We start from the raw sequence: 23,869 nt of genomic DNA, 5'->3' as shown, positions 1-23,869 counted from the left end.
ACCAGATTAGGGCCTGAAGCCATCCTGCGGTGTTGCGGCCAGCTCACAAGAAAGCGAGTTGAAGAAAGGAGCTCAGGGGCACTGTAATTCACAAACCTGCAGAGTTATAAATGACAGCTATCGTCCAAAAATATACTGAAGTAAGGCTGCCAAGAGGACTTGAAAGCGGGGCAGAATTGCAGGAAACCGATTTCAGGAGGTAGACTGGAATTGCATTGAAAGCATAGGAAAAGAGGCAGAACGTCCACAATGATGCACTTGGCCAAAAAGGGCGTATGCGTTTTTTCCTGAATATATTCAGGAAAAAACGCATACGCCCTTTTTGGCCAACCAAGCAAGCTTGCAAAGGAAATCTGCACTACAATGAAGTCTCACTTCCCCCCAGTCAAAAGGGCCATCTGAAAAAAGTGTAAAATCCAGAAAGGCAGGACAGGCCATGGAGAACTGGGAGCCTTGTTATGCTGATGGGCGGGATGTAAGTTGCCAACAGCCACTCGGGAGAAGTGTATGGTGTTTCCTAAAACATCTAAAAAACAAAGTAACAGAGCCTAGGGCACTTCCACTTATGGTCCTAGAGCTTAGGGAAATTAAAATCAAAAAGACACAGCCACCCCAAAGTTTGGGACGCCTCTGTTTACAAGAACCTCATTTACCGTACAAGTTCAATATCACAGAAAGTGAAAAATGGATAAAGAACTTGTGGTACTTACGTACAATGCAGTATCACTCAGCAATGAAATCTATGTCATCAGGCCCGTAGCAGCATAATGAGTGGATTCAGGTACGATGATTCTAACTGAAATAAGTCACACAGAAAAAGAAACATCATAAGATATCACTAATACACGGAATGTAAACTAGGCTACAGAGGAACTGAATTCCAAAACAGAACAGGGTCTCAAATTTAGAAAACCAACTTATGCTTCCATAGGGGAAAGGTGAGTTGGGGTGCTGCATAAAACCACAGATTGCAATGAGCACAGATAAAGTTCCTTAAGCCAAATATGGAATAGACAAGAGCTACTCCTTGCTCAACGAAATGGACTCAACACCGCATATTAAACGCCTAAGAATGTACCTGACTAGTAAGTATCTTAAAACCTATGGATTGCTATGTCTCCGAAAGAGAATCAAGCATGTGTACAGGGGCATAAACGCAGCAGTGATAGGATTGGAGAGGTTCGGTGAGCATATGAAGACCCTTTGAAGTAGTATTGCATGGTACCCATTCCAAGGGTCTCAACTCTGCAGGTTTAAGGTATTCTTCCTTCAGGTAAAACATGCATGTGGAACCCAGAGTATGATCAACCATGTGAACGTGAGACGTGTTCAAATATGTCTCAGTTTTTCTCACCTGGTACTCGGGTGCAACATTCCAGACGCTTTACTAAAACTCTCCCCACTTGGAGAGTCAGCGCCTTTAACCTCCTGTTTGGCCCTGTTTGCAATTTCTGTGGAAGATGAACAGGAATAGCGAGAACCAATGAGAGACTAGCTGGAGGTGTCTGGACTGGCAAATTTAACTCTCATTTCCCACCAGGATGAGGAAATAACCAAAGGCTCAGCATGCCGTGCCGGAACCAGATTAGGGCCTGAAGCCATCCTGCGGTGTTGCGGCCTGCTCAAAAGAAAGCGAGTTGAAGAAAGGAGCTCAGGGGCACTGTAATTCACAAACCTGCAGAGTTATAAATGACAGCTATCGTCCAAAAATATACTGAAGTAAGGCTGCCAAGAGGACTTGAAAGCGGGGCAGAATTGCAGGAAACCGATTTCAGGAGGTAGACTGGAATTGCATTGAAAGCACAGGAAAAGAGGCAGAACGTCCACAATGATGCACTTGGCCAAAAAGGGCGTATGCGTTTTTTCCTGAATATATTCAGGAAAAAACGCATACGTCCTTTTTGGCCAACCAAGCAAGCTTGCAAAGGAAATCTGCACTACAATGAAGTCTCACTTCCCCCCGGTCAAAAGGGCCATCTGAAAAAAGTGTAAAATCCAGAAAGGCAGGACAGGCCATGGAGAACTGGGAGCCTTGTTATGCTGATGGGCGGGATGTAAATTGCCAACAGACACTCAGGAGAAGTGTATGGTGTTTCCTGAAACATCTAAAAAACAAAGCAACAGAGCCTAGGGCACTGCCACTTATGGTCCTATAGCTTAGGGAAATTAAAATCAAAAAGACACAGCCACCCCAAAGTTTGGGACGCCTCTGTTTACAAGAATCTCGTTTACCGTACAAGTTCAATATCACAGAAAGTGAAAAATGGATAAAGAACTTGTGGTACTTACGTACAATGCAGTATCACTCAGCAATGAAATCTATGTCATCAGGCCCGTAGCAGCATAATGAGTGGATTCAGGTACGATGATTCTAACTGAAATAAGTCACACAGAAAAAGAAACATCATAAGATATCTCTAATACACGGAATGTAAACTTGGCTACACAGGAACTGAATTCCAAAAAGAACAGGGTCTCAAATTTAGAAAACCAACTTATGCTTGCTTAAGGGGAAAGGTGAGTTGGGGTGCTGCGTAAAACCAGAGATTGAAATGAGCACAGATAAAGTTCCTTAAGCCAAATATGGAATAGACAAGAGCTACTGCTTGCTCAACGAAATGGACTCAACACTCCATATTAAACGCCTAAGAATGTACCTGACTAGTAAGTATCTTAAAACCTATGGATTGCTATGCCTCCAAAAGAGAATCAAGCATGTGTACAGGGGCATAAACGCAGCAGTGATAGGATTGGAGAGGTTCGGTGAGCAAATGAAGACCCTTTGAAGTCATATTGCATGGTACCCATTCCACGGGTTTCAACTACCCAGGTTTAAGGTATTCTTCCTTCAGCTAAAACATGCATGTGGAACCTAGAGTATGATCAACCGTGTGATCGGGAGACGTATTCAAATATGTCTCAGTTTTCGTACCCTGGTACTCGGGTGCAACATTCCAGATGCTTTACTAACATTCTCCCGACTTGGAGAGTCAGTTCCTTTAACCTCCTGTTTGGCTCAGTTTGTAATTTCTGCGGAAGATGAACAGGAATAGCGAGAACCAATGAGAGACTAGCTGGAGGTGTCTGGACGGGCAAATTTAACTCTCATTTCCCACCAGGAAGAGGAATTAACCAAAGGCTCAGCATGCCGTGCCGGAACCAGATTAGGGCCTGAAGCCATCCTGCGGTGTTGCGGCCAGCTCACAAGAAAGCGAGTTGAAGAAAGGAGCTCAGGGGCACTGTAATTCACAAACCTGCAGAGTTATAAATGACAGCTATCGTCCAAAAATATACTGAAGTAAGGCTGCCAAGAGGACTTGAAAGCGGGGCAGAATTGCAGGAAACCGATTTCAGGAGGTAGACTGGAATTGCATTGAAAGCATAGGAAAAGAGGCAGAACGTCCACAATGATGCACTTGGCCAAAAAGGGCGTATGCGTTTTTTCCTGAATATATTCAGGAAAAAACGCATACGCCCTTTTTGGCCAACCAAGCAAGCTTGCAAAGGAAATCTGCACTACAATGAAGTCTCACTTCCCCCCAGTCAAAAGGGCCATCTGAAAAAAGTGTAAAATCCAGAAAGGCAGGACAGGCCATGGAGAACTGGGAGCCTTGTTATGCTGATGGGCGGGATGTAAGTTGCCAACAGCCACTCGGGAGAAGTGTATGGTGTTTCCTAAAACATCTAAAAAACAAAGTAACAGAGCCTAGGGCACTTCCACTTATGGTCCTAGAGCTTAGGGAAATTAAAATCAAAAAGACACAGCCACCCCAAAGTTTGGGACGCCTCTGTTTACAAGAACCTCATTTACCGTACAAGTTCAATATCACAGAAAGTGAAAAATGGATAAAGAACTTGTGGTACTTACGTACAATGCAGTATCACTCAGCAATGAAATCTATGTCATCAGGCCCGTAGCAGCATAATGAGTGGATTCAGGTACGATGATTCTAACTGAAATAAGTCACACAGAAAAAGAAACATCATAAGATATCACTAATACACGGAATGTAAACTAGGCTACAGAGGAACTGAATTCCAAAACAGAACAGGGTCTCAAATTTAGAAAACCAACTTATGCTTCCATAGGGGAAAGGTGAGTTGGGGTGCTGCATAAAACCACAGATTGCAATGAGCACAGATAAAGTTCCTTAAGCCAAATATGGAATAGACAAGAGCTACTCCTTGCTCAACGAAATGGACTCAACACCGCATATTAAACGCCTAAGAATGTACCTGACTAGTAAGTATCTTAAAACCTATGGATTGCTATGTCTCCGAAAGAGAATCAAGCATGTGTACAGGGGCATAAACGCAGCAGTGATAGGATTGGAGAGGTTCGGTGAGCATATGAAGACCCTTTGAAGTAGTATTGCATGGTACCCATTCCAAGGGTCTCAACTCTGCAGGTTTAAGGTATTCTTCCTTCAGGTAAAACATGCATGTGGAACCCAGAGTATGATCAACCATGTGAACGTGAGACGTGTTCAAATATGTCTCAGTTTTTCTCACCTGGTACTCGGGTGCAACATTCCAGACGCTTTACTAAAACTCTCCCCACTTGGAGAGTCAGCGCCTTTAACCTCCTGTTTGGCCCTGTTTGCAATTTCTGTGGAAGATGAACAGGAATAGCGAGAACCAATGAGAGACTAGCTGGAGGTGTCTGGACTGGCAAATTTAACTCTCATTTCCCACCAGGATGAGGAAATAACCAAAGGCTCAGCATGCCGTGCCGGAACCAGATTAGGGCCTGAAGCCATCCTGCGGTGTTGCGGCCTGCTCAAAAGAAAGCGAGTTGAAGAAAGGAGCTCAGGGGCACTGTAATTCACAAACCTGCAGAGTTATAAATGACAGCTATCATCCAAAAATATACTGAAGTAAGGCTGCCAAGAGGACTTGAAAGTGGGGCAGAATTGCAGGAAACCAATTTCAGGAGGTAGACTGGAATTGCATTGAAAGCATAGGAAAAGAGGCAGAACGTCCACAATGATGCACTTGGCCAAAAAGGGCGTATGCGTTTTTTCCTGAATATATTCAGGAAAAAACGCATACGCCCTTTTTGGCCAACCAAGCAAGCTTGCAAAGGAAATCTGCACTACAATGAAGTCTCACTTCCCCCCGGTCAAAAGGGCCATCTGAAAAAAGTGTAAAATCCAGAAAGGCAGGACAGGCCATGGAGAACTGGGAGCCTTGTTATGCTGATGGGCGGGATGTAAATTGCCAGCAGACACTCGGGAGAAGTGTATGGTGTTTCCTGAAACATCTAAAAAACAAAGCAACAGAGCCTAGGGAACTTCTACATATGGTCCTATAGCTTAGGGAAATTAAAGTCAAAAAGACACAGCCACCCCAAAGTTTGGGACGCCTCTGTTTACAAGAACCTCATTTACAGTACAAGTTCAACATCGCAGAAAGTGAAAAATGGATAAAGAAGTTGTGGTATTTACTTACAAAGCAATATCACTCAGCAATGAAATCTATGTCATCAGGCCCTTAGCAGCACAATGAGTGGATTCAGCTATGATGATTGTAACTGAAATAAGTCACACAGAAAAAGAAACATCATAAGATATCAGTAATACACGGAATGTAAACTTGGCTACACAGGAACTGAATTACAGAACAGAACAGGGTCTCAAATTTAGAAAACCAACTTATGCTTGCTTAAGGGTAAAGGTGAGTTGGGGTGCTGCATAAAACCAGAGATTGAAATGAGCACAGATAAAGTTCCTTAAGCCAAATATGGAATAGACAAGAGCTACTCCTTGCTCAACGAAATGGACTCAACACCGCATATTAAACGCCTAAGAATGTACCTGACTAGTAAGTATCTTAAAACCTATGGATTGCTATGTCTCCGAAAGAGAATCAAGCATGTGTACAGGGGCATAAACGCAGCAGTGATAGGATTGGAGAGGTTCGGTGAGCAAATGAAGACCCTTTGAAGTCATATTGCATGGTACCCATTCCACGGGTTTCAACTACCCAGGTTTAAGGTATTCTTCCTTCAGCTAAAACATGCATGTGGAACCTAGAGTATGATCAACCGTGTGATCGGGAGACGTGTTCAAATATGTCTCAGTTTTCGTACCCTGGTACTCGGGTGCAACATTCCAGATGCTTTACTAACACTCTCCCCACTTGGAGAGTCAGTCCCTTTAACCTCCTGTTTGGCCCAGTTTGCAATTTCTGTGGAAGATGAACAGGAATAGCGAGAACCAATGAGAGACTAGCTGGAGGTGTCTGGACGGGCAAATTTAACTCTCATTTCCCACCAGGAAGAGGAATTAACCAAAGGCTCAGCGTGACGTGCTGGAACCAGATTAGGGCCTGAAGCCATCCTGCGGTGTTGCGGCCTGCTCAAAAGAAAGCGAGTTGAAGAAAGGAGCTCAGGGGCACTGTAATTCACAAACATGCAGAGTTATAAATGACAGCTATCGTCCAAAAATAGACTGAAGTAAGGCTGCCAAGAGGACTTGAAAGCGGGGCAGAATTGCAGGAAACCGATTTCAGGAGGTAGACTGGAATTGCATTGAAAGCATAGGAAAAGAGGCAGAACGTCCACAATGATGCACTTGGCCAAAAAGGGCGTATGCGTTTCTTCCTGAATATATTCAGGAGAAAACGCATACGCTCTTTTTGGCCAACCAAGCAAGCTTGCAAAGGAAATCTGCACTACAATGAAGTCTCACTTCCCCCCGGTCAAAAGGGCCATCTGAAAAAAGTGTAAAATCCAGAAAGGCAGGACAGGCCATGGAGAACTGGGAGCCTTGTTATGCTGATGGGCGGGATGTAAATTGCCAACAACCACTCCGGAGAAGTGTATGGTGTTTCCTGAAACATCTAAAAAACAAAGCAACAGAGCCTAGGGCACTTCCACTTATGGTCCTATAGCTTAGGGAAATTAAAATCAAAAAGACACAGCCACCCCAATTTTGGGACGCCTCTGTTTACAAGAACCTCGTTTACCGTACAAGTTCAATATCACAGAAAGTGAAAAATGGATAAAGAACTTGTGGTACTTACGTACAATGCAGTATCACTCAGCAATGAAATCTATGTCATCAGGCCCGTAGCATCATAATGAGTGGATTCAGGTACGATGATTCTAACTGAAATAAGTCACACAGAAAAAGAAACATCATAAGATATCACTAATACACGGAATGTAAACTTGGCTACACAGGAACTGAATTCCAAAACAGAACAGGGTCTCAAATTTAGAAAACCAACTTATGCTTGCTTAAGGGGAAAGGTGAGTTGGGTTGCTGCATAAAACCAGAGATTGAAATGAGCACAGATAAAGTTCCTTAAGCCAAATATGGAATAGACAAGAGCTACACCTTGCTCAACGAAATGGACTCAACACCGCATATTAAACGCCTAAGAATGTACCTGACTAGTAAGTATCTTAAAACCTATGGATTGCTATGTCTCCGAAAGAGAATCAAGCATGTGTACAGGGGCATAAACGCAGCAGTGATAGGATTGGAGAGGTTCGGTGAGCAAATGAAGACCCTTTGAAGTCATATTGCATGGTACCCATTCCACGGATTTCTACTACCCAGGTTTTAGGTATTCTTCCTTCAGCTAAAACATGCATGTGGAACCCAGAGTATGATCAACCATGTGATCGGGAGACGTGTTCAAATATGTCTCAGTTTTCGTACCCTGGTACTCGGGTGCAACATTCCAGACGCTTTACTGACACTCTCCCGACTTGGAGAGTCAGCGCCTTTAACCTCCTGTTTGGCACAGTTTGCAATTTCTGCGGAAGATGAACAGGAATAGCGAGAACCAATGAGAGGCTAGCTGGAGGTGTCTGGACGGGCAAACTTAACTCTCATTTCCCACCAGGAAGAGGAAATAACCAAAGGCTCAGCGTGCCATACCGGAACCAGATTAGGGCCTGAAGCCATCCTGCGGTGTTTCGGCCAGCTCAAAAGAAAGCGAGTTGAAGAAAGGAGCTCAGGGGCACTGTAATTCACAAACCTGCAGAGTTATAAATGACAGCTATCGTCCAAAAATATACTGAAGTAAGGCTGCCAAGAGGACTTGAAAGCGGGGCAGAATTGCAGGAAACCGATTTCAGGAGGTAGACTGGAATTGCATTGAAAGCATAGGAAAAGAGGCAGAACGTCCACAATGATGCACTTGGCCAAAAAGGGCGTATGCGTTTTTTCCTGAATATATTCAAGAAAAAACGCATACGCCCTTTTTGGCCAACCATGAAAGCTTGCAAAGGAAATCTGCACTACAATGAAGTCTCACTTCCCCCCGGTCAAAAGGGCCATCTGAAAAAAGTGTAAAATCCAGAAAGGCAGGACAGGCCATGGAGAACTGGGAGCCTTGTTATGCTGATGGGCGGGATGTAAATTGCCAACAACCACTCGGGAGAAGTGTATGGTGTTTCCTGAAACATCTAAAAAACAAAGCAACAGAACCTAGGGCACTTCCACTTATGGTCCTATAGCTTAGGGAAATTAAAATCAAAAAGACACAGCCACCCCAAAGTTTGGAACGGCTCTGTTTACAAGAACCTCATTTACAGTACAAGTTCAACATCGCAGAAAGTGAAAAATGGATAAAGAAGTTGTGGTATTTACTTACAAAGCAATATCACTCAGCAATGAAATCTGTGTCATCAGGCCCTTAGCAGCACAATGAGTGGATTCAGGTATGATGATTCTAACTGAAATAAGTCACACAGAAAAAGAAACATCATAAGATATCAGTAATACACGGAATGTAAACTTGGCTACACAGGAACTGAATTCCAAACAGAACAGGGTCTCAAATTTAGAAAACCAACTTATGCTTGCTTAAGGGGAAAGGTGAGTTGGGGTGCTGCATAAAACCAGAGATTGAAATGAGCACAGATAAAGTTCCTTAAGCCAAATATGGAATAGACAAGAGCTACTCCTTGCTCAACGAAATGGACTCAACACCGCATATTAAACGCCTAAGAATGTACCTGACTAGTAAGTATCTTAAAACCTATGGATTGCTATGTCTCCGAAAGAGAATCAAGCATGTGTACAGGGGCATAAACGCAGCACTGATAGGATTGGAGAGGTTCGTGAGCAAATGAAGACCCTTTGAAGTCATATTGCATGGTACCCATTCCACGGGTTTCAACTACCCAGGTTTAAGGTATTCTTCCTTCAGCTAAAACATGCATGTGGAACCTAGAGTATGATCAGCCATGTGATCGGGAGACGTGTTCAACTATGTCTCAGTTTTTCTCCCCTGGTACTCGGGTGCAACATTCCAGACGCTTTACTAACACTCTCCCCACTTGGAGAGTCAGTCCCTTTAACCTCCTGTTTGGCCCAGTTTGCAATTTCTGCGGAAGATGAACAGGAATAGCGAGAACCAATGGAGACTACCTGGAGGTGTCTGGACGGGCATATTTAACTCTCATTTCCACCAGGAAGAGGAATTAACCAAAGGCTCAGCATGCCATGCCAGAACCAGATTAGGGCCTGAAGCCATCCTGCGGTGTTGCGGCCAGGTCACAAGAAAGCGAGTTGAAGAAAGGAGCTCAGGGGCACTGTAATTCACAAACCTGCAGAGTTATAAATGACAGCTATCGTCCAAAAATATACTGAAGTAAGGCTGCCAAGAGGACTTGAAAGCGGGGCAGAATTGCAGGAAACCGATTTCAGGAGGTAGACTGGAATTGCATTGAAAGCATAGGAAAAGAGGCAGAACGTCCACAATGATGCACTTGGCCAAAAAGGGCGTATGCGTTTTTTCCTGAATATATTCAGGAAAAAACGCATACGCCCTTTTTGGCCAACCAAGCAAGCTTGCAAAGGAAATCTGCACTACAATGAAGTCTCACTTCCCCCGGTCAAAAGGGCCATCTGAAAAAAGTGTAACATCCAGAAAGGCAGGACAGGCCATGGAGAACTGGGAGCCTTGTTATGCTGATGGGCGGGATGTAAATTGCCAACAACCACTCGGGAGAAGTGTATGGTGTTTCCTGAAACATCTAAAAAACAAAGCAACAGAGCCTAGGGCACTTCCACTTATGGTCCTATAGCTTAGGGAAATTAAAATCAAAAAGACACAGCCACCCCAAAGTTTGGGACGCCTCCGTTTACAAGAACCTCATTTACCGTACAAGTTCAATATCACAGAAAGTGAAAAATGGATAAAGAACTTGTGGTACAGACGTACAATGCAGTATCACTCAGCAATGAAATCTATGTCATCAGGCCCGTAGCAGCATAATGAGTGGATTCAGGTACGATGATTCTAACTGAAATAAGTCACACAGAAAAAGAAACATCATAAGATATCACTAATACACAGAATGTAAACTTGGCTACACAGGAACTGAATTCCAAAACAGAACAGGGTCTCAAATTTAGAAAAGCAACTTATGCTTGCTTAAGGGGAAAGGTGAGTTGGGGTGCTGCATAAAACCAGAGATTGAAATGAGCACAGATAAAGTTCCTTAAGCCAAATATGGAATAGACAACAGCTACTCCTTGCTCAACGAAATGGACTCAAAACCCCATATTAAACGCCTAAGAATGTACCTGACTAGTAAGTATCTTAAAACCTATGGATTGCTATGTCTCCAAAAGAGAATCAAGCATGTGTACAGGGGCATAAACGCAGCAGTGATAGGATTGGAGAGGTTCGGTGAGCAAATGAAGACCCTTTGAAGTCATATTGCATGGTACCCATTCCACGGGTCTCAACTCTGCAGGTTTAAAGTATTCTTCCTTCAGCTAAAACATGCATGTGGAACCCAGAGTATGATCAACCGTGTGAACGGGAGACGTGTTCAAATATGTCTCAGTTTTTCTCCCCTGGTACTCGGGTGCAACATTCCAGACGGTTTACTAACACTCTCCCCACTTGCAGAGTCAGCACCTTTAACCTCCTGTTTGGCCCAGTTTGCAATTTCTGCGGAAGATGAACAGGAATCGCGAGAACCAATGAGAGACTACCTGGAGGTGTCTGGACGGGCAAATTTAACTCTGATTTCCCACCAGGATGAGGAAATAACCAAAGGCTCAGCGTGCCGTGCCGGAACCAGATTAGGGCCTGAAGCCGTCCTGCGGTGTTGCGGCCTGCTCAAAAGAAAGCGAGTTGAAGAAAGGAGCTCAGGGGCACTGTAATTCACAAACATGCAGAGTTATAAATGACAGCTATCGTCCAAAAATATACTGAAGTAAGGCTGCCAAAAGGACTTGAAAGCGGGGCAGAATTGCAGGAAACCGATATCAGGAGGTAGACTGGAATTGCATTTCAAGCATAGGAAAGGAGGCAGAACGTCCACAATGATGCACTTGGCCAAAAAGGGCGTATGCGTTTTTTCCTGAATATATTCAGGAAAAAACGCATACGCCCTTTTTGGCCAACCAAGCAAGCTTGCAAAGGAAATCTGCACTACAATGAAGTCTCACTTCCCCCCGGTCAAAAGGGCCACCTGAAAAAAGTGTAAAATCCAGAAAGGCAGGACAGGCCATGGAGAACTGGGAGACTTCTTATGCTGATGGGCGGGATGTAAATTGCCAACAGACACTCGGGAGAAGTGTATGGTGTTTCCTGAAACATCTAAAAAACAAAGCAACAGAGCCTAGGGCACTTCCACTTATGGTCCTATAGCTTAGGGAAATTAAAATCAAAAAGACACAGCCACCCCAAAGTTTGGAACGGCTCTGTTTACAAGAACCTCATTTACAGTACAAGTTCAACATCGCAGAAAGTGAAAAATGGATAAAGAAGTTGTGGTATTTACTTACAAAGCAATATCACTCAGCAATGAAATCTGTGTCATCAGGCCCTTAGCAGCACAATGAGTGGATTCAGGTATGATGATTCTAACTGAAATAAGTCACACAGAAAAAGAAACATCATAAGATATCAGTAATACACGGAATGTAAACTTGGCTACACAGGAACTGAATTACAGAACAGAACAGGGTCTCAAATTTAGAAAACCAACTTATGCTTGCTTAAGGGGAAAGGTGAGTTGGGGTGCTGCATAAAACCAGAGATTGAAATGAGCACAGATAAAGTTCCTTAAGCCAAATATGGAATAGACAAGAGCTACTCCTTGCTCAACGAAATGGACTCAACACTGCATATTAAACGCCTAAGAATGTACCTGACTAGTAAGTATCTTAAAACCTATGGATTGCTATGTCTCCGAAAGAGAATCAAGCATGTGTACAGGGGCATAAACGCAGCACTGATAGAATTGGAGAGGTTCGTGAGCAAATGAAGACCCTTTGAAGTCATATTGCATGGTACCCATTCCACGGGTTTCAACTACCCAGGTTTAAGGTATTCTTCCTTCAGCTAAAACATGCATGTGGAACCTAGAGTATGATCAGCCATGTGATCGGGAGACGTGTTCAACTATGTCTCAGTTTTCCTCCCCTGGTACTCGGGTGCAACATTCCAGACGCTTTACTAACACTCTCCCCACTTGGAGAGTCAGTGACTTTAACCTCCTGTTTGGCCCAGTTTGCAATTTCTGTGGAAGATGAACAGGAATAGCGAGAACCAATGAGAGACTAGCTGGAGGTGTCTGGATGGGCAAATTTAACTCTCATTTCCCACCAGGAAGAGGAATTAACCAAAGGCTCAGCATGCCGTGCCAGAACCAGATTAGGGCCTGAAGCCATCCTGCGGTGTTGCGGCCAGGTCACAAGAAAGCGAGTTGAAGATAGGAGCTCAGGGGCACTGTAATTCACAAACCTGCAGAGTTATAAATGACAGCTATCGTCCAAAAATATACTGAAGTAAGGCTGCCAAGAGGACTTGAAAGCGGGGCAGAATTGCAGGAAACCGATTTCAGGAGGTAGACTGGAATTGCATTGAAAGCATAGGAAAAGAGGCAGAACGTCCACAATGATGCACTTGGCCAAAAAGGGCGTATGCGTTTTTTCCTGAATATATTCAGGAAAAAACGCATACGCCCTTTTTGGCCAACCAAGCAAGCTTGCAAAGGAAATCTGCACTACAATGAAGTCTCACTTCCCCCCGGTCAAAAGGGCCATCTGAAAAAAGTGTAACATCCAGAAAGGCAGGACAGGCCATGGAGAACTGGGAGCCTTGTTATGCTGATGGGCGGGATGTAAATTGCCAACAACCACTCGGGAGAAGTGTATGGTGTTTCCTGAAACATCTAAAAAACAAAGCAACAGAGCCTAGGGCACTTCCACTTATGGTCCTATAGCTTAGGGAAATTAAAATCAAAAAGACACAGCCACCCCAAAGTTTGGAACGGCTCTGTTTACAAGAACCTCATTTACAGTACAAGTTCAACATCGCAGAAAGTGAAAAATGGATAAAGAAGTTGTGGTATTTACTTACAAAGCAATATCACTCAGCAATGAAATCTGTGTTATCAGGCCCTTAGCAGCACAATGAGTGGATTCAGATATGATGATTCTAACTGAAATAAGTCACACAGAAAAAGAAACATCATAAGATATCAGTAATACACGGAATGGAAACTTGGCTACACAGGAACTGAATTCCAAAACAGAACAGGTTCTCAAATTTAGAAAACCAACTTATGCTTGCTTAAGGGTAAAGGTGAGTTGGGGTGCTGCATAAAACCAGAGATTGAAATGAGCACAGATAAAGTTTCTTAAGCCAAATATGGAATAGACAAGAGCTACTCCTTGCTCAACGAAATGGACTCAACACCGCATATTAAACACCTAAGAATGTACCTGACTAGTAAGTATCTTAAAACCTATGGATTGCTATGTCTCCAAAAGAGAATCAAGCATGTGTACAGGGGCATAAAAGCAGCAGTGATAGGATTGGAGAGGTTCGTGAGCAAATGAAGACCCTTTGATGTCATATTGCATGGTACCCATTCCACGGGTTTCAACTACCCAGGTTTAAGGTATTCTTCCTTCAGCTAAAACATGCATGTGGAACCTAGAGTATGATCAACCATGTGATCGGGAGACGTGTTCAAATATGTCTCAGTTTTCCTCCCCTGGTACTCAGGTGCAACATTCCAGACGCTTTACTAACACTCTCCCGACTTGGAGAGTCAGTCCCTTTAACCTCCTGTTTGGCCCAGTTTGCAATTTCTGTGGAAGATGAACAGGAATAGCGAGAACCAATGAGAGGCTAGCTGGAGGTGTCTGGACGGGCAAATTTAACTCTCATTTCCCACCAGGATGAGGAAATAACCAAAGGCTCAGCGTGCCGTGCCGGAACCAGATTAGGGCCTGAAGCCGTCCTGCGGTGTTGCGGCCTGCTCAAAAGAAAGCGAGTTGAAGAAAGGAGCTCAGGGGCACTGTAATTCACAAACATGCAGAGTTATAAATGACAGCTATCGTCCAAAAATATACAGAAGTAAGGCTGCCAAGAGGACTTGAAAGTGGGGCAGAATTGCAGGAAACCGATCTCAGGAGGTAGACTGGAATTGCATTGAACGCATAGGAAAGGAGGCAGAACGTCCACAATGATGCACTTGGCCAAAAAGGGCGTATGCGTTTTTTCCTGAATATATTCAGGAAAAAACGCATACGCCCTTTTTGGCCAACCAAGCAAGCTTGCAAAGGAAATCTGCACTACAATGAAGTCTCACTTCCCCCCGGTCAAAAGGGCCATCTGAAAAAAGTGTAACATCCAGAAAGGCAGGACAGGCCATGGAGAACTGGGAGCCTTGTTATGCTGATGGGCGGGATGTAAATTGCCAACAACCACTCGGGAGAAGTGTATGGTGTTTCCTGAAACATCTAAAAAACAAAGCAACAGAGCCTAGGGCACTTCCACTTATGGTCCTATAGCTTAGGGAAATTAAAATCAAAAAGACACAGCCACCCCAAAGTTTGGGACGTCTCTGTTTACAAGAACCTCATTTACCGTACAAGTTCAATATCACAGAAAGTGAAAAATGGATAAAGAACTTGTGGTACTTACGTACAATGCAGTATCACTCAGCAATGAAATCAATGTCATCAGGCCCGTAGTAGCATAATGAGTGGATTCAGGTACGATGATTCTAACTGAAATAAGTCACACAGAAAAAGAAACATCATAAGATATCACTAATACACAGAATGTAAACTTGGCTACACAGGAACTGAATTCCAAAACAGAACAGGGTCTCAAATTTAGAAAAGCAACTTATGCTTGCTTAAGGGGAAAGGTGAGTTGGGGTGCTGCATAAAACCAGAGATTGAAATGAGCACAGATAAAGTTCCTTAAGCCAAATATGGAATAGACAACAGCTACTCCTTGCTCAACGAAATGGACTCAAAACCCCATATTAAACGCCTAAGAATGTACCTGACTAGTAAGTATCTTAAAACCTATGGATTGCGATGTCTCCAAAAGAGAATCAAGCATGTGTACAGGGGCGTAAATGCAGCAGTGATAGGATTGGAGAGGTTCGGTGAGCAAATGAAGACCCTTTGAAGTCATATTGCATGGTACCCATTCCACGGGTCTCAACTCTGCAGGTTTAAAGTATTCTTCCTTCAGCTAAAACATGCATGTGGAACCCAGAGTATGATCAACCGTGTGATCGGGAGACGTGTTCGAATATGTCTCAGTTTTCCTCCCCTGGTACTCGGGTGCAACATTCCAGACGGTTTACTAACACTCTCCCCACTTGGAGAGTCAGCGCCTTTAACCTCCTGTTTGGCCCAGTTTGCAATTTCTGTGGAAGATGAACAGGAATAGCGAGAACCAATGAGAGGCTAGCTGGAGGTGTCTGGACGGGCAAATTTAACTCTCATTTCCCACCAGGATGAGGAAATAACCAAAGGCTCAGCGTGCCGTGCCGGAACCAGATTAGGGCCTGAAGCCGTCCTGCGGTGTTGCGGCCTCCTCAAAAGAAAGCGAGTTGAAGAAAGGAGCTCAGGGGCACTGTAATTCACAAACATGCAGAGTTATAAATGACAGCTATCGTCCAAAAATATACAGAAGTAAGGCTGCCAAGAGGACTTGAAAGCGGGACAGAATTGCAGGAAACCGATCTCAGGAGGTAGACTGGAATTGCATTGAAAGCATAGGAAAGGAGGCAGAACGTCCACAATGATGCACTTGGCCAAAAAGGGCGTATGCGTTTTTTCCTGAATATATTCAGGAAAAAACGCATACGCCCTTTTTGGCCAACCAAGCAAGCTTGCAAAGGAAATCTGCACTACAATGAAGTCTCACTTCCCCACGGTCAAAAGGGCCACCTGAAAAAAGTGTAAAATCCAGAAAGGCAGGACAGGCCATGGAGAACTGGAGACTTGTTATGCTGATGGGCGGGATGTAAATTGCCAACAACGACTCAGGAGAAGTGTATGGTGTTTCCTGAAACATCTAAAAAACAAAGCAACAGAGCCTAGGGCACTTCCACTTATGGTCCTATAGCTTAGGGAAATTAAAATCAAAAAGACACAGCCACCCCAAAGTTTGGGACGCCTCTGTTTACAAGAACCTCGTTTACCGTACAAGTTCAATATCACAGAAAGTGAAAAATGGATAAAGAACCTGTGGTACTTACGTACAATGCAGTATCACTCAGCAATGAAATCAATGTCATCAGGCCCGTAGCATCATAATGAGTGGATTCAGGTACGATGATTCTAACTGAAATAAGTCACACAGAAAAAGAAACATCATAAGATATCACTAATACACGGAATGTAAACTTGGCTACACAGGAACTGAAATACAGAACAGAACAGGGTCTCAAATTTAGAAAACCAACTTATGCTTGCTTAAGGGGAAAGGTGAGTTGGGGTGCTGCATAAAACCAGAGATTGAAATGAGCACAGATAAAGTTCCTTAAGCCAAATATGGAATAGAGAAGAGCTACTCCTTGCTCAACGAAATGGACTCAACACCGCATATTAAACGCCTAAGAATGTACCTGACTAGTAAGTATCTTAAAACCTATGGATTGCTATGTCTCCGAAAGAGAATCAAGCATGTGTACAGGGGCATAAACGCAGCACTGATAGGATTGGAGAGGTTCGTGAGCAAATGAAGACCCTTTGAAGTCATATTGCATGGTACCCATTCCACGGGTTTCAACTACCCAGGTTTAAGGTATTCTTCCTTCAGCTAAAACATGCATGTGGAACCTAGAGTATGATCAGCCATGTGATCGGGAGACGTGTTCAACTATGTCTCAGTTTTCCTCCCCTGGTACTCGGGTGCAACATTCCAGACGCTTTACTAACACTCTCCCCACTTGGAGAGTCAGTCCCTTTAACCTCCTGTTTGGCCCAGTTTGCAATTTCTGTGGAAGATGAACAGGAATAGCGAGAACCAATGAGAGACTAGCTGGAGGTGTCTGGATGGGCAAATTTAACTCTCATTTCCCACCAGGAAGAGGAATTAACCAAAGGCTCAGCATGCCGTGCCAGAACCAGATTAGGGCCTGAAGCCATCCTGCGGTGTTGCGGCCAGGTCACAAGAAAGCGAGTTGAAGATAGGAGCTCAGGGGCACTGTAATTCACAAACCTGCAGAGTTATAAATGACAGCTATCGTCCAAAAATATACTGAAGTAAGGCTGCCAAGAGGACTTGAAAGCGGGGCAGAATTGCAGGAAACCGATTTCAGGAGGTAGACTGGAATTGCATTGAAAGCATAGGAAAAGAGGCAGAACGTCCACAATGATGCACTTGGCCAAAAAGGGCGTATGCGTTTTTTCCTGAATATATTCAGGAAAAAACGCATACGCCCTTTTTGGCCAACCAAGCAAGCTTGCAAAGGAAATCTGCACTACAATGAAGTCTCACTTCCCCCCGGTCAAAAGGGCCATCTGAAAAAAGTGTAACATCCAGAAAGGCAGGACAGGCCATGGAGAACTGGGAGCCTTGTTATGCTGATGGGCGGGATGTAAATTGCCAACAACCACTCGGGAGAAGTGTATGGTGTTTCCTGAAACATCTAAAAAACAAAGCAACAGAGCCTAGGGCACTTCCACTTATGGTCCTATAGCTTAGGGAAATTAAAATCAAAAAGACACAGCCACCCCAAAGTTTGGAACGGCTCTGTTTACAAGAACCTCATTTACAGTACAAGTTCAACATCGCAGAAAGTGAAAAATGGATAAAGAAGTTGTGGTATTTACTTACAAAGCAATATCACTCAGCAATGAAATCTGTGTTATCAGGCCCTTAGCAGCACAATGAGTGGATTCAGATATGATGATTCTAACTGAAATAAGTCACACAGAAAAAGAAACATCATAAGATATCAGTAATACACGGAATGGAAACTTGGCTACACAGGAACTGAATTCCAAAACAGAACAGGTTCTCAAATTTAGAAAACCAACTTATGCTTGCTTAAGGGTAAAGGTGAGTTGGGGTGCTGCATAAAACCAGAGATTGAAATGAGCACAGATAAAGTTTCTTAAGCCAAATATGGAATAGACAAGAGCTACTCCTTGCTCAACGAAATGGACTCAACACCGCATATTAAACACCTAAGAATGTACCTGACTAGTAAGTATCTTAAAACCTATGGATTGCTATGTCTCCAAAAGAGAATCAAGCATGTGTACAGGGGCATAAAAGCAGCAGTGATAGGATTGGAGAGGTTCGTGAGCAAATGAAGACCCTTTGAAGTCATATTGCATGGTACCCATTCCACGGGTTTCAACTACCCAGGTTTAAGGTATTCTTCCTTCAGCTAAAACATGCATGTGGAACCTAGAGTATGATCAACCATGTGATCGGGAGACGTGTTCAAATATGTCTCAGTTTTCCTCCCCTGGTACTCAGGTGCAACATTCCAGACGCTTTACTAACACTCTCCCGACTTGGAGAGTCAGTCCCTTTAACCTCCTGCTTGGCCCAGTTTGCAATTTCTGTGGAAGATGAACAGGAATAGCGAGAACCAATGAGAGGCTAGCTGGAGGTGTCTGGACGGGCAAATTTAACTCTCATTTCCCACCAGGATGAGGAAATAACCAAAGGCTCAGCGTGCCGTGCCGGAACCAGATTAGGGCCTGAAGCCGTCCTGCGGTGTTGCGGCCTGCTCAAAAGAAAGCGAGTTGAAGAAAGGAGCTCAGGGGCACTGTAATTCACAAACATGCAGAGTTATAAATGACAGCTATCGTCCAAAAATATACAGAAGTAAGGCTGCCAAGAGGACTTGAAAGTGGGGCAGAATTGCAGGAAACCGATCTCAGGAGGTAGACTGGAATTGCATTGAACGCATAGGAAAGGAGGCAGAACGTCCACAATGATGCACTTGGCCAAAAAGGGCGTATGCGTTTTTTCCTGAATATATTCAGGAAAAAACGCATACGCCCTTTTTGGCCAACCAAGCAAGCTTGCAAAGGAAATCTGCACTACAATGAAGTCTCACTTCCCCCCGGTCAAAAGGGCCATCTGAAAAAAGTGTAACATCCAGAAAGGCAGGACAGGCCATGGAGAACTGGGAGCCTTGTTATGCTGATGGGCGGGATGTAAATTGCCAACAACCACTCGGGAGAAGTGTATGGTGTTTCCTGAAACATCTAAAAAACAAAGCAACAGAGCCTAGGGCACTTCCACTTATGGTCCTATAGCTTAGGGAAATTAAAATCAAAAAGACACAGCCACCCCAAAGTTTGGGACGTCTCTGTTTACAAGAACCTCATTTACCGTACAAGTTCAATATCACAGAAAGTGAAAAATGGATAAAGAACTTGTGGTACTTACGTACAATGCAGTATCACTCAGCAATGAAATCAATGTCATCAGGCCCGTAGTAGCATAATGAGTGGATTCAGGTACGATGATTCTAACTGAAATAAGTCACACAGAAAAAGAAACATCATAAGATATCACTAATACACAGAATGTAAACTTGGCTACACAGGAACTGAATTCCAAAACAGAACAGGGTCTCAAATTTAGAAAAGCAACTTATGCTTGCTTAAGGGGAAAGGTGAGTTGGGGTGCTGCATAAAACCAGAGATTGAAATGAGCACAGATAAAGTTCCTTAAGCCAAATATGGAATAGACAACAGCTACTCCTTGCTCAACGAAATGGACTCAAAACCCCATATTAAACGCCTAAGAATGTACCTGACTAGTAAGTATCTTAAAACCTATGGATTGCGATGTCTCCAAAAGAGAATCAAGCATGTGTACAGGGGCGTAAATGCAGCAGTGATAGGATTGGAGAGGTTCGGTGAGCAAATGAAGACCCTTTGAAGTCATATTGCATGGTACCCATTCCACGGGTCTCAACTCTGCAGGTTTAAAGTATTCTTCCTTCAGCTAAAACATGCATGTGGAACCCAGAGTATGATCAACCGTGTGATCGGGAGACGTGTTCGAATATGTCTCAGTTTTCCTCCCCTGGTACTCGGGTGCAACATTCCAGATGGTTTACTAACACTCTCCCCACTTGGAGAGTCAGCGCCTTTAACCTCCTGTTTGGCCCAGTTTGCAATTTCTGTGGAAGATGAACAGGAATAGCGAGAACCAATGAGAGGCTAGCTGGAGGTGTCTGGACGGGCAAATTTAACTCTCATTTCCCACCAGGATGAGGAAATAACCAAAGGCTCAGCGTGCCGTGCCGGAACCAGATTAGGGCCTGAAGCCGTCCTGCGGTGTTGCGGCCTCCTCAAAAGAAAGCGAGTTGAAGAAAGGAGCTCAGGGGCACTGTAATTCACAAACATGCAGAGTTATAAATGACAGCTATCGTCCAAAAATATACAGAAGTAAGGCTGCCAAGAGGACTTGAAAGCGGGACAGAATTGCAGGAAACCGATCTCAGGAGGTAGACTGGAATTGCATTGAAAGCATAGGAAAGGAGGCAGAACGTCCACAATGATGCACTTGGCCAAAAAGGGCGTATGCGTTTTTTCCTGAATATATTCAGGAAAAAACGCATACGCCCTTTTTGGCCAACCAAGCAAGCTTGCAAAGGAAATCTGCACTACAATGAAGTCTCACTTCCCCACGGTCAAAAGGGCCACCTGAAAAAAGTGTAAAATCCAGAAAGGCAGGACAGGCCATGGAGAACTGGGAGACTTGTTATGCTGATGGGCGGGATGTAAATTGCCAACAACGACTCAGGAGAAGTGTATGGTGTTTCCTGAAACATCTAAAAAGCAAAGCAACAGAGCCTAGGGCACTTCCACTTATGGTCCTATAGCTTAGGGAAATTAAAATCAAAAAGACACAGCCACCCCAAAGTTTGGGACGCCTCTGTTTACAAGAACCTCGTTTACCGTACAAGTTCAATATCACAGAAAGTGAAAAATGGATAAAGAACCTGTGGTACTTACGTACAATGCAGTATCACTCAGCAATGAAATCAATGTCATCAGGCCCGTAGCATCATAATGAGTGGATTCAGGTACGATGATTCTAACTGAAATAAGTCACACAGAAAAAGAAACATCATAAGATATCACTAATACACGGAATGTAAACTTGGCTACACAGGAACTGAAATACAGAACAGAACAGGGTCTCAAATTTAGAAAACCAACTTATGCTTGCTTAAGGGGAAAGGTGAGTTGGGGTGCTGCATAAAACCAGAGATTGAAATGAGCACAGATAAAGTTCCTTAAGCCAAATATGGAATAGAGAAGAGCTACTCCTTGCTCAACGAAATGGACTCAACACCGCATATTAAACGCCTAAGAATGTACCTGACTAGTAAGTATCTTAAAACCTATGGATTGCTATGTCTCCGAAAGAGAATCAAGCATGTGTACAGGGGCATAAACGCAGCACTGATAGGATTGGAGAGGTTCGTGAGCAAATGAAGACCCTTTGAAGTCATATTGCATGGTACCCATTCCACGGGTTTCAACTACCCAGGTTTAAGGTATTCTTCCTTCAGCTAAAACATGCATGTGGAACCTAGAGTATGATCAGCCATGTGATCGGGAGACGTGTTCAACTATGTCTCAGTTTTCCTCCCCTGGTACTCGGGTGCAACATTCCAGACGCTTTACTAACACTCTCCCCACTTGGAGAGTCAGTCCCTTTAACCTCCTGTTTGGCCCAGTTTGCAATTTCTGTGGAAGATGAACAGGAATAGCGAGAACCAATGAGAGACTAGCTGGAGGTGTCTGGATGGGCAAATTTAACTCTCATTTCCCACCAGGAAGAGGAATTAACCAAAGGCTCAGCGAGCCGTGCCGGAACCAGATTAGGGCCTGAAGCCATCCTGCGGGGTTGCGGCCAGGTCACAAGAAAGCGAGTTGAAGATAGGAGCTCAGGGGCACTGTAATTCACAAACCTGCAGAGTTATAAATGACAGCTATCGTCCAAAAATATACTGAAGTAAGGCTGCCAAGAGGACTTGAAAGCGGGGCAGAATTGCAGGAAACCGATTTCAGGAGGTAGACTGGAATTGCATTGAAAGCATAGGAAAAGAGGCAGAACGTCCACAATGATGCACTTGGCCAAAAAGGGCGTATGCGTTTTTTCCTGAATATATTCAGGAAAAAACGCATACGCCCTTTTTGGCCAACCAAGCAAGCTTGCAAAGGAAATCTGCACTACAATGAAGTCTCACTTCCCCCCGGTCAAAAGGGCCATCTGAAAAAAGTATAAAATCCAGAAAGGCAGGACAGGCCATGGAGAACTGGGAGCCTTGTTATGCTGATGGGCGGGATGTAAATTGCCAACAGACACTCGGGAGAAGTGTATGGTGTTTCCTGAAACATCTAAAAAACAAAGCAACAGAGCCTAGGGCACTTCCACTTATGGTCCTAGAGCTTAGGGAAATTAAAATCAAAAAGACACAGCTACCCCAAAGTTTGGGACGCCTCTGTTTACAAGAACCTCGTTTACCATACAAGTTCAATATCACAGAAAGTGAAAAATGGATAAAGAACTTGTGGTACTTACGTACAATGCAGTATCACTCAGCAATGAAATCTATGTCATCAGGCCCGTAGCAGCATAATGAGTGGATTCAGGTACGATGATTCTAACTGAAATAAGTCACACAGAAAAAGAAACATCATAAGATATCACTAATACACGGAATGTAAACTTGGCTACACAGGAACTGAATTCCAAAACAGAACAGGGTCTCAAATTTAGAAAACCAACTTATGCTTGCTTAAGGGGAAAGGTGAGTTGGGGTGCTGCATAAAACCAGAGATTGAAATGAGCACAGATAAAGTTCCTTAAGCCAAATATGGAATAGACAAGAGCTACTCCTTCCTCAACGAAATGGACTCAACACCCCATATTAAACGCCTAAGAATGTACCTGACTAGTAAGTATCTTAAAACCTATGGATTGCTATGTCTCCGAAAGAGAATCAAGCATGTGTAGAGGGGCATAAACGCAGCAGTGATAGGATTGGAGAGGTTCGGTGAGCAAATGAAGACCCTTTGAAGTCATATTGCATGGTACCCTTTCCACGGGTTTCAACTACCCAGGTTTAAGGTATTCTTCCTTCAGCTAAAACATGCTTGTGGAACCTAGAGTATGATCAACCATTTGATCGGGAGATGTGTTCAAATATGTCTCAGTTTTCGTACCCTGGTACTCGGGTGCAACATTCCAGACGCTTTACTAACACTCTCCCCACTTGGAGAGTCAGTCCCTTTAACCTCCTGTTTGGCCCAGTTTGCAATTTCTGCGGAAGATGAACAGGAATAGCGAGAACCAATGAGAGACTAGCTGGAGGTGTCAGGACGGGCAAATTTAACTCTCATTTCCCACCAGGAAGAGGAATTAACCAAAGGCTCAGCGTGCCGTGCCGGAACCAGATTAGGGCCTGAAGCCATGCTGCGGTGATGCGGCCAGGTCACAAGAAAACGAGTTGAAGAAAGGAGCTCAGGGGCACTGTAATTCACAAACCTGCAGAGTTATAAATGACAGCTATTGTCCAAAAATAGACTGAAGTAAGGCTGCCAAGAGGACTTGAAAGCGGGGCAGAATTGCAGGA

The sequence above is a fragment of the Stenella coeruleoalba genome (genome assembly GCF_951394435.1).
Source record: "Stenella coeruleoalba genome assembly, chromosome: 4".
NCBI classification, from domain to species: Eukaryota; Metazoa; Chordata; class Mammalia; order Artiodactyla; family Delphinidae; genus Stenella; species Stenella coeruleoalba.
This window is presented reverse-complemented; position numbering follows the sequence as displayed.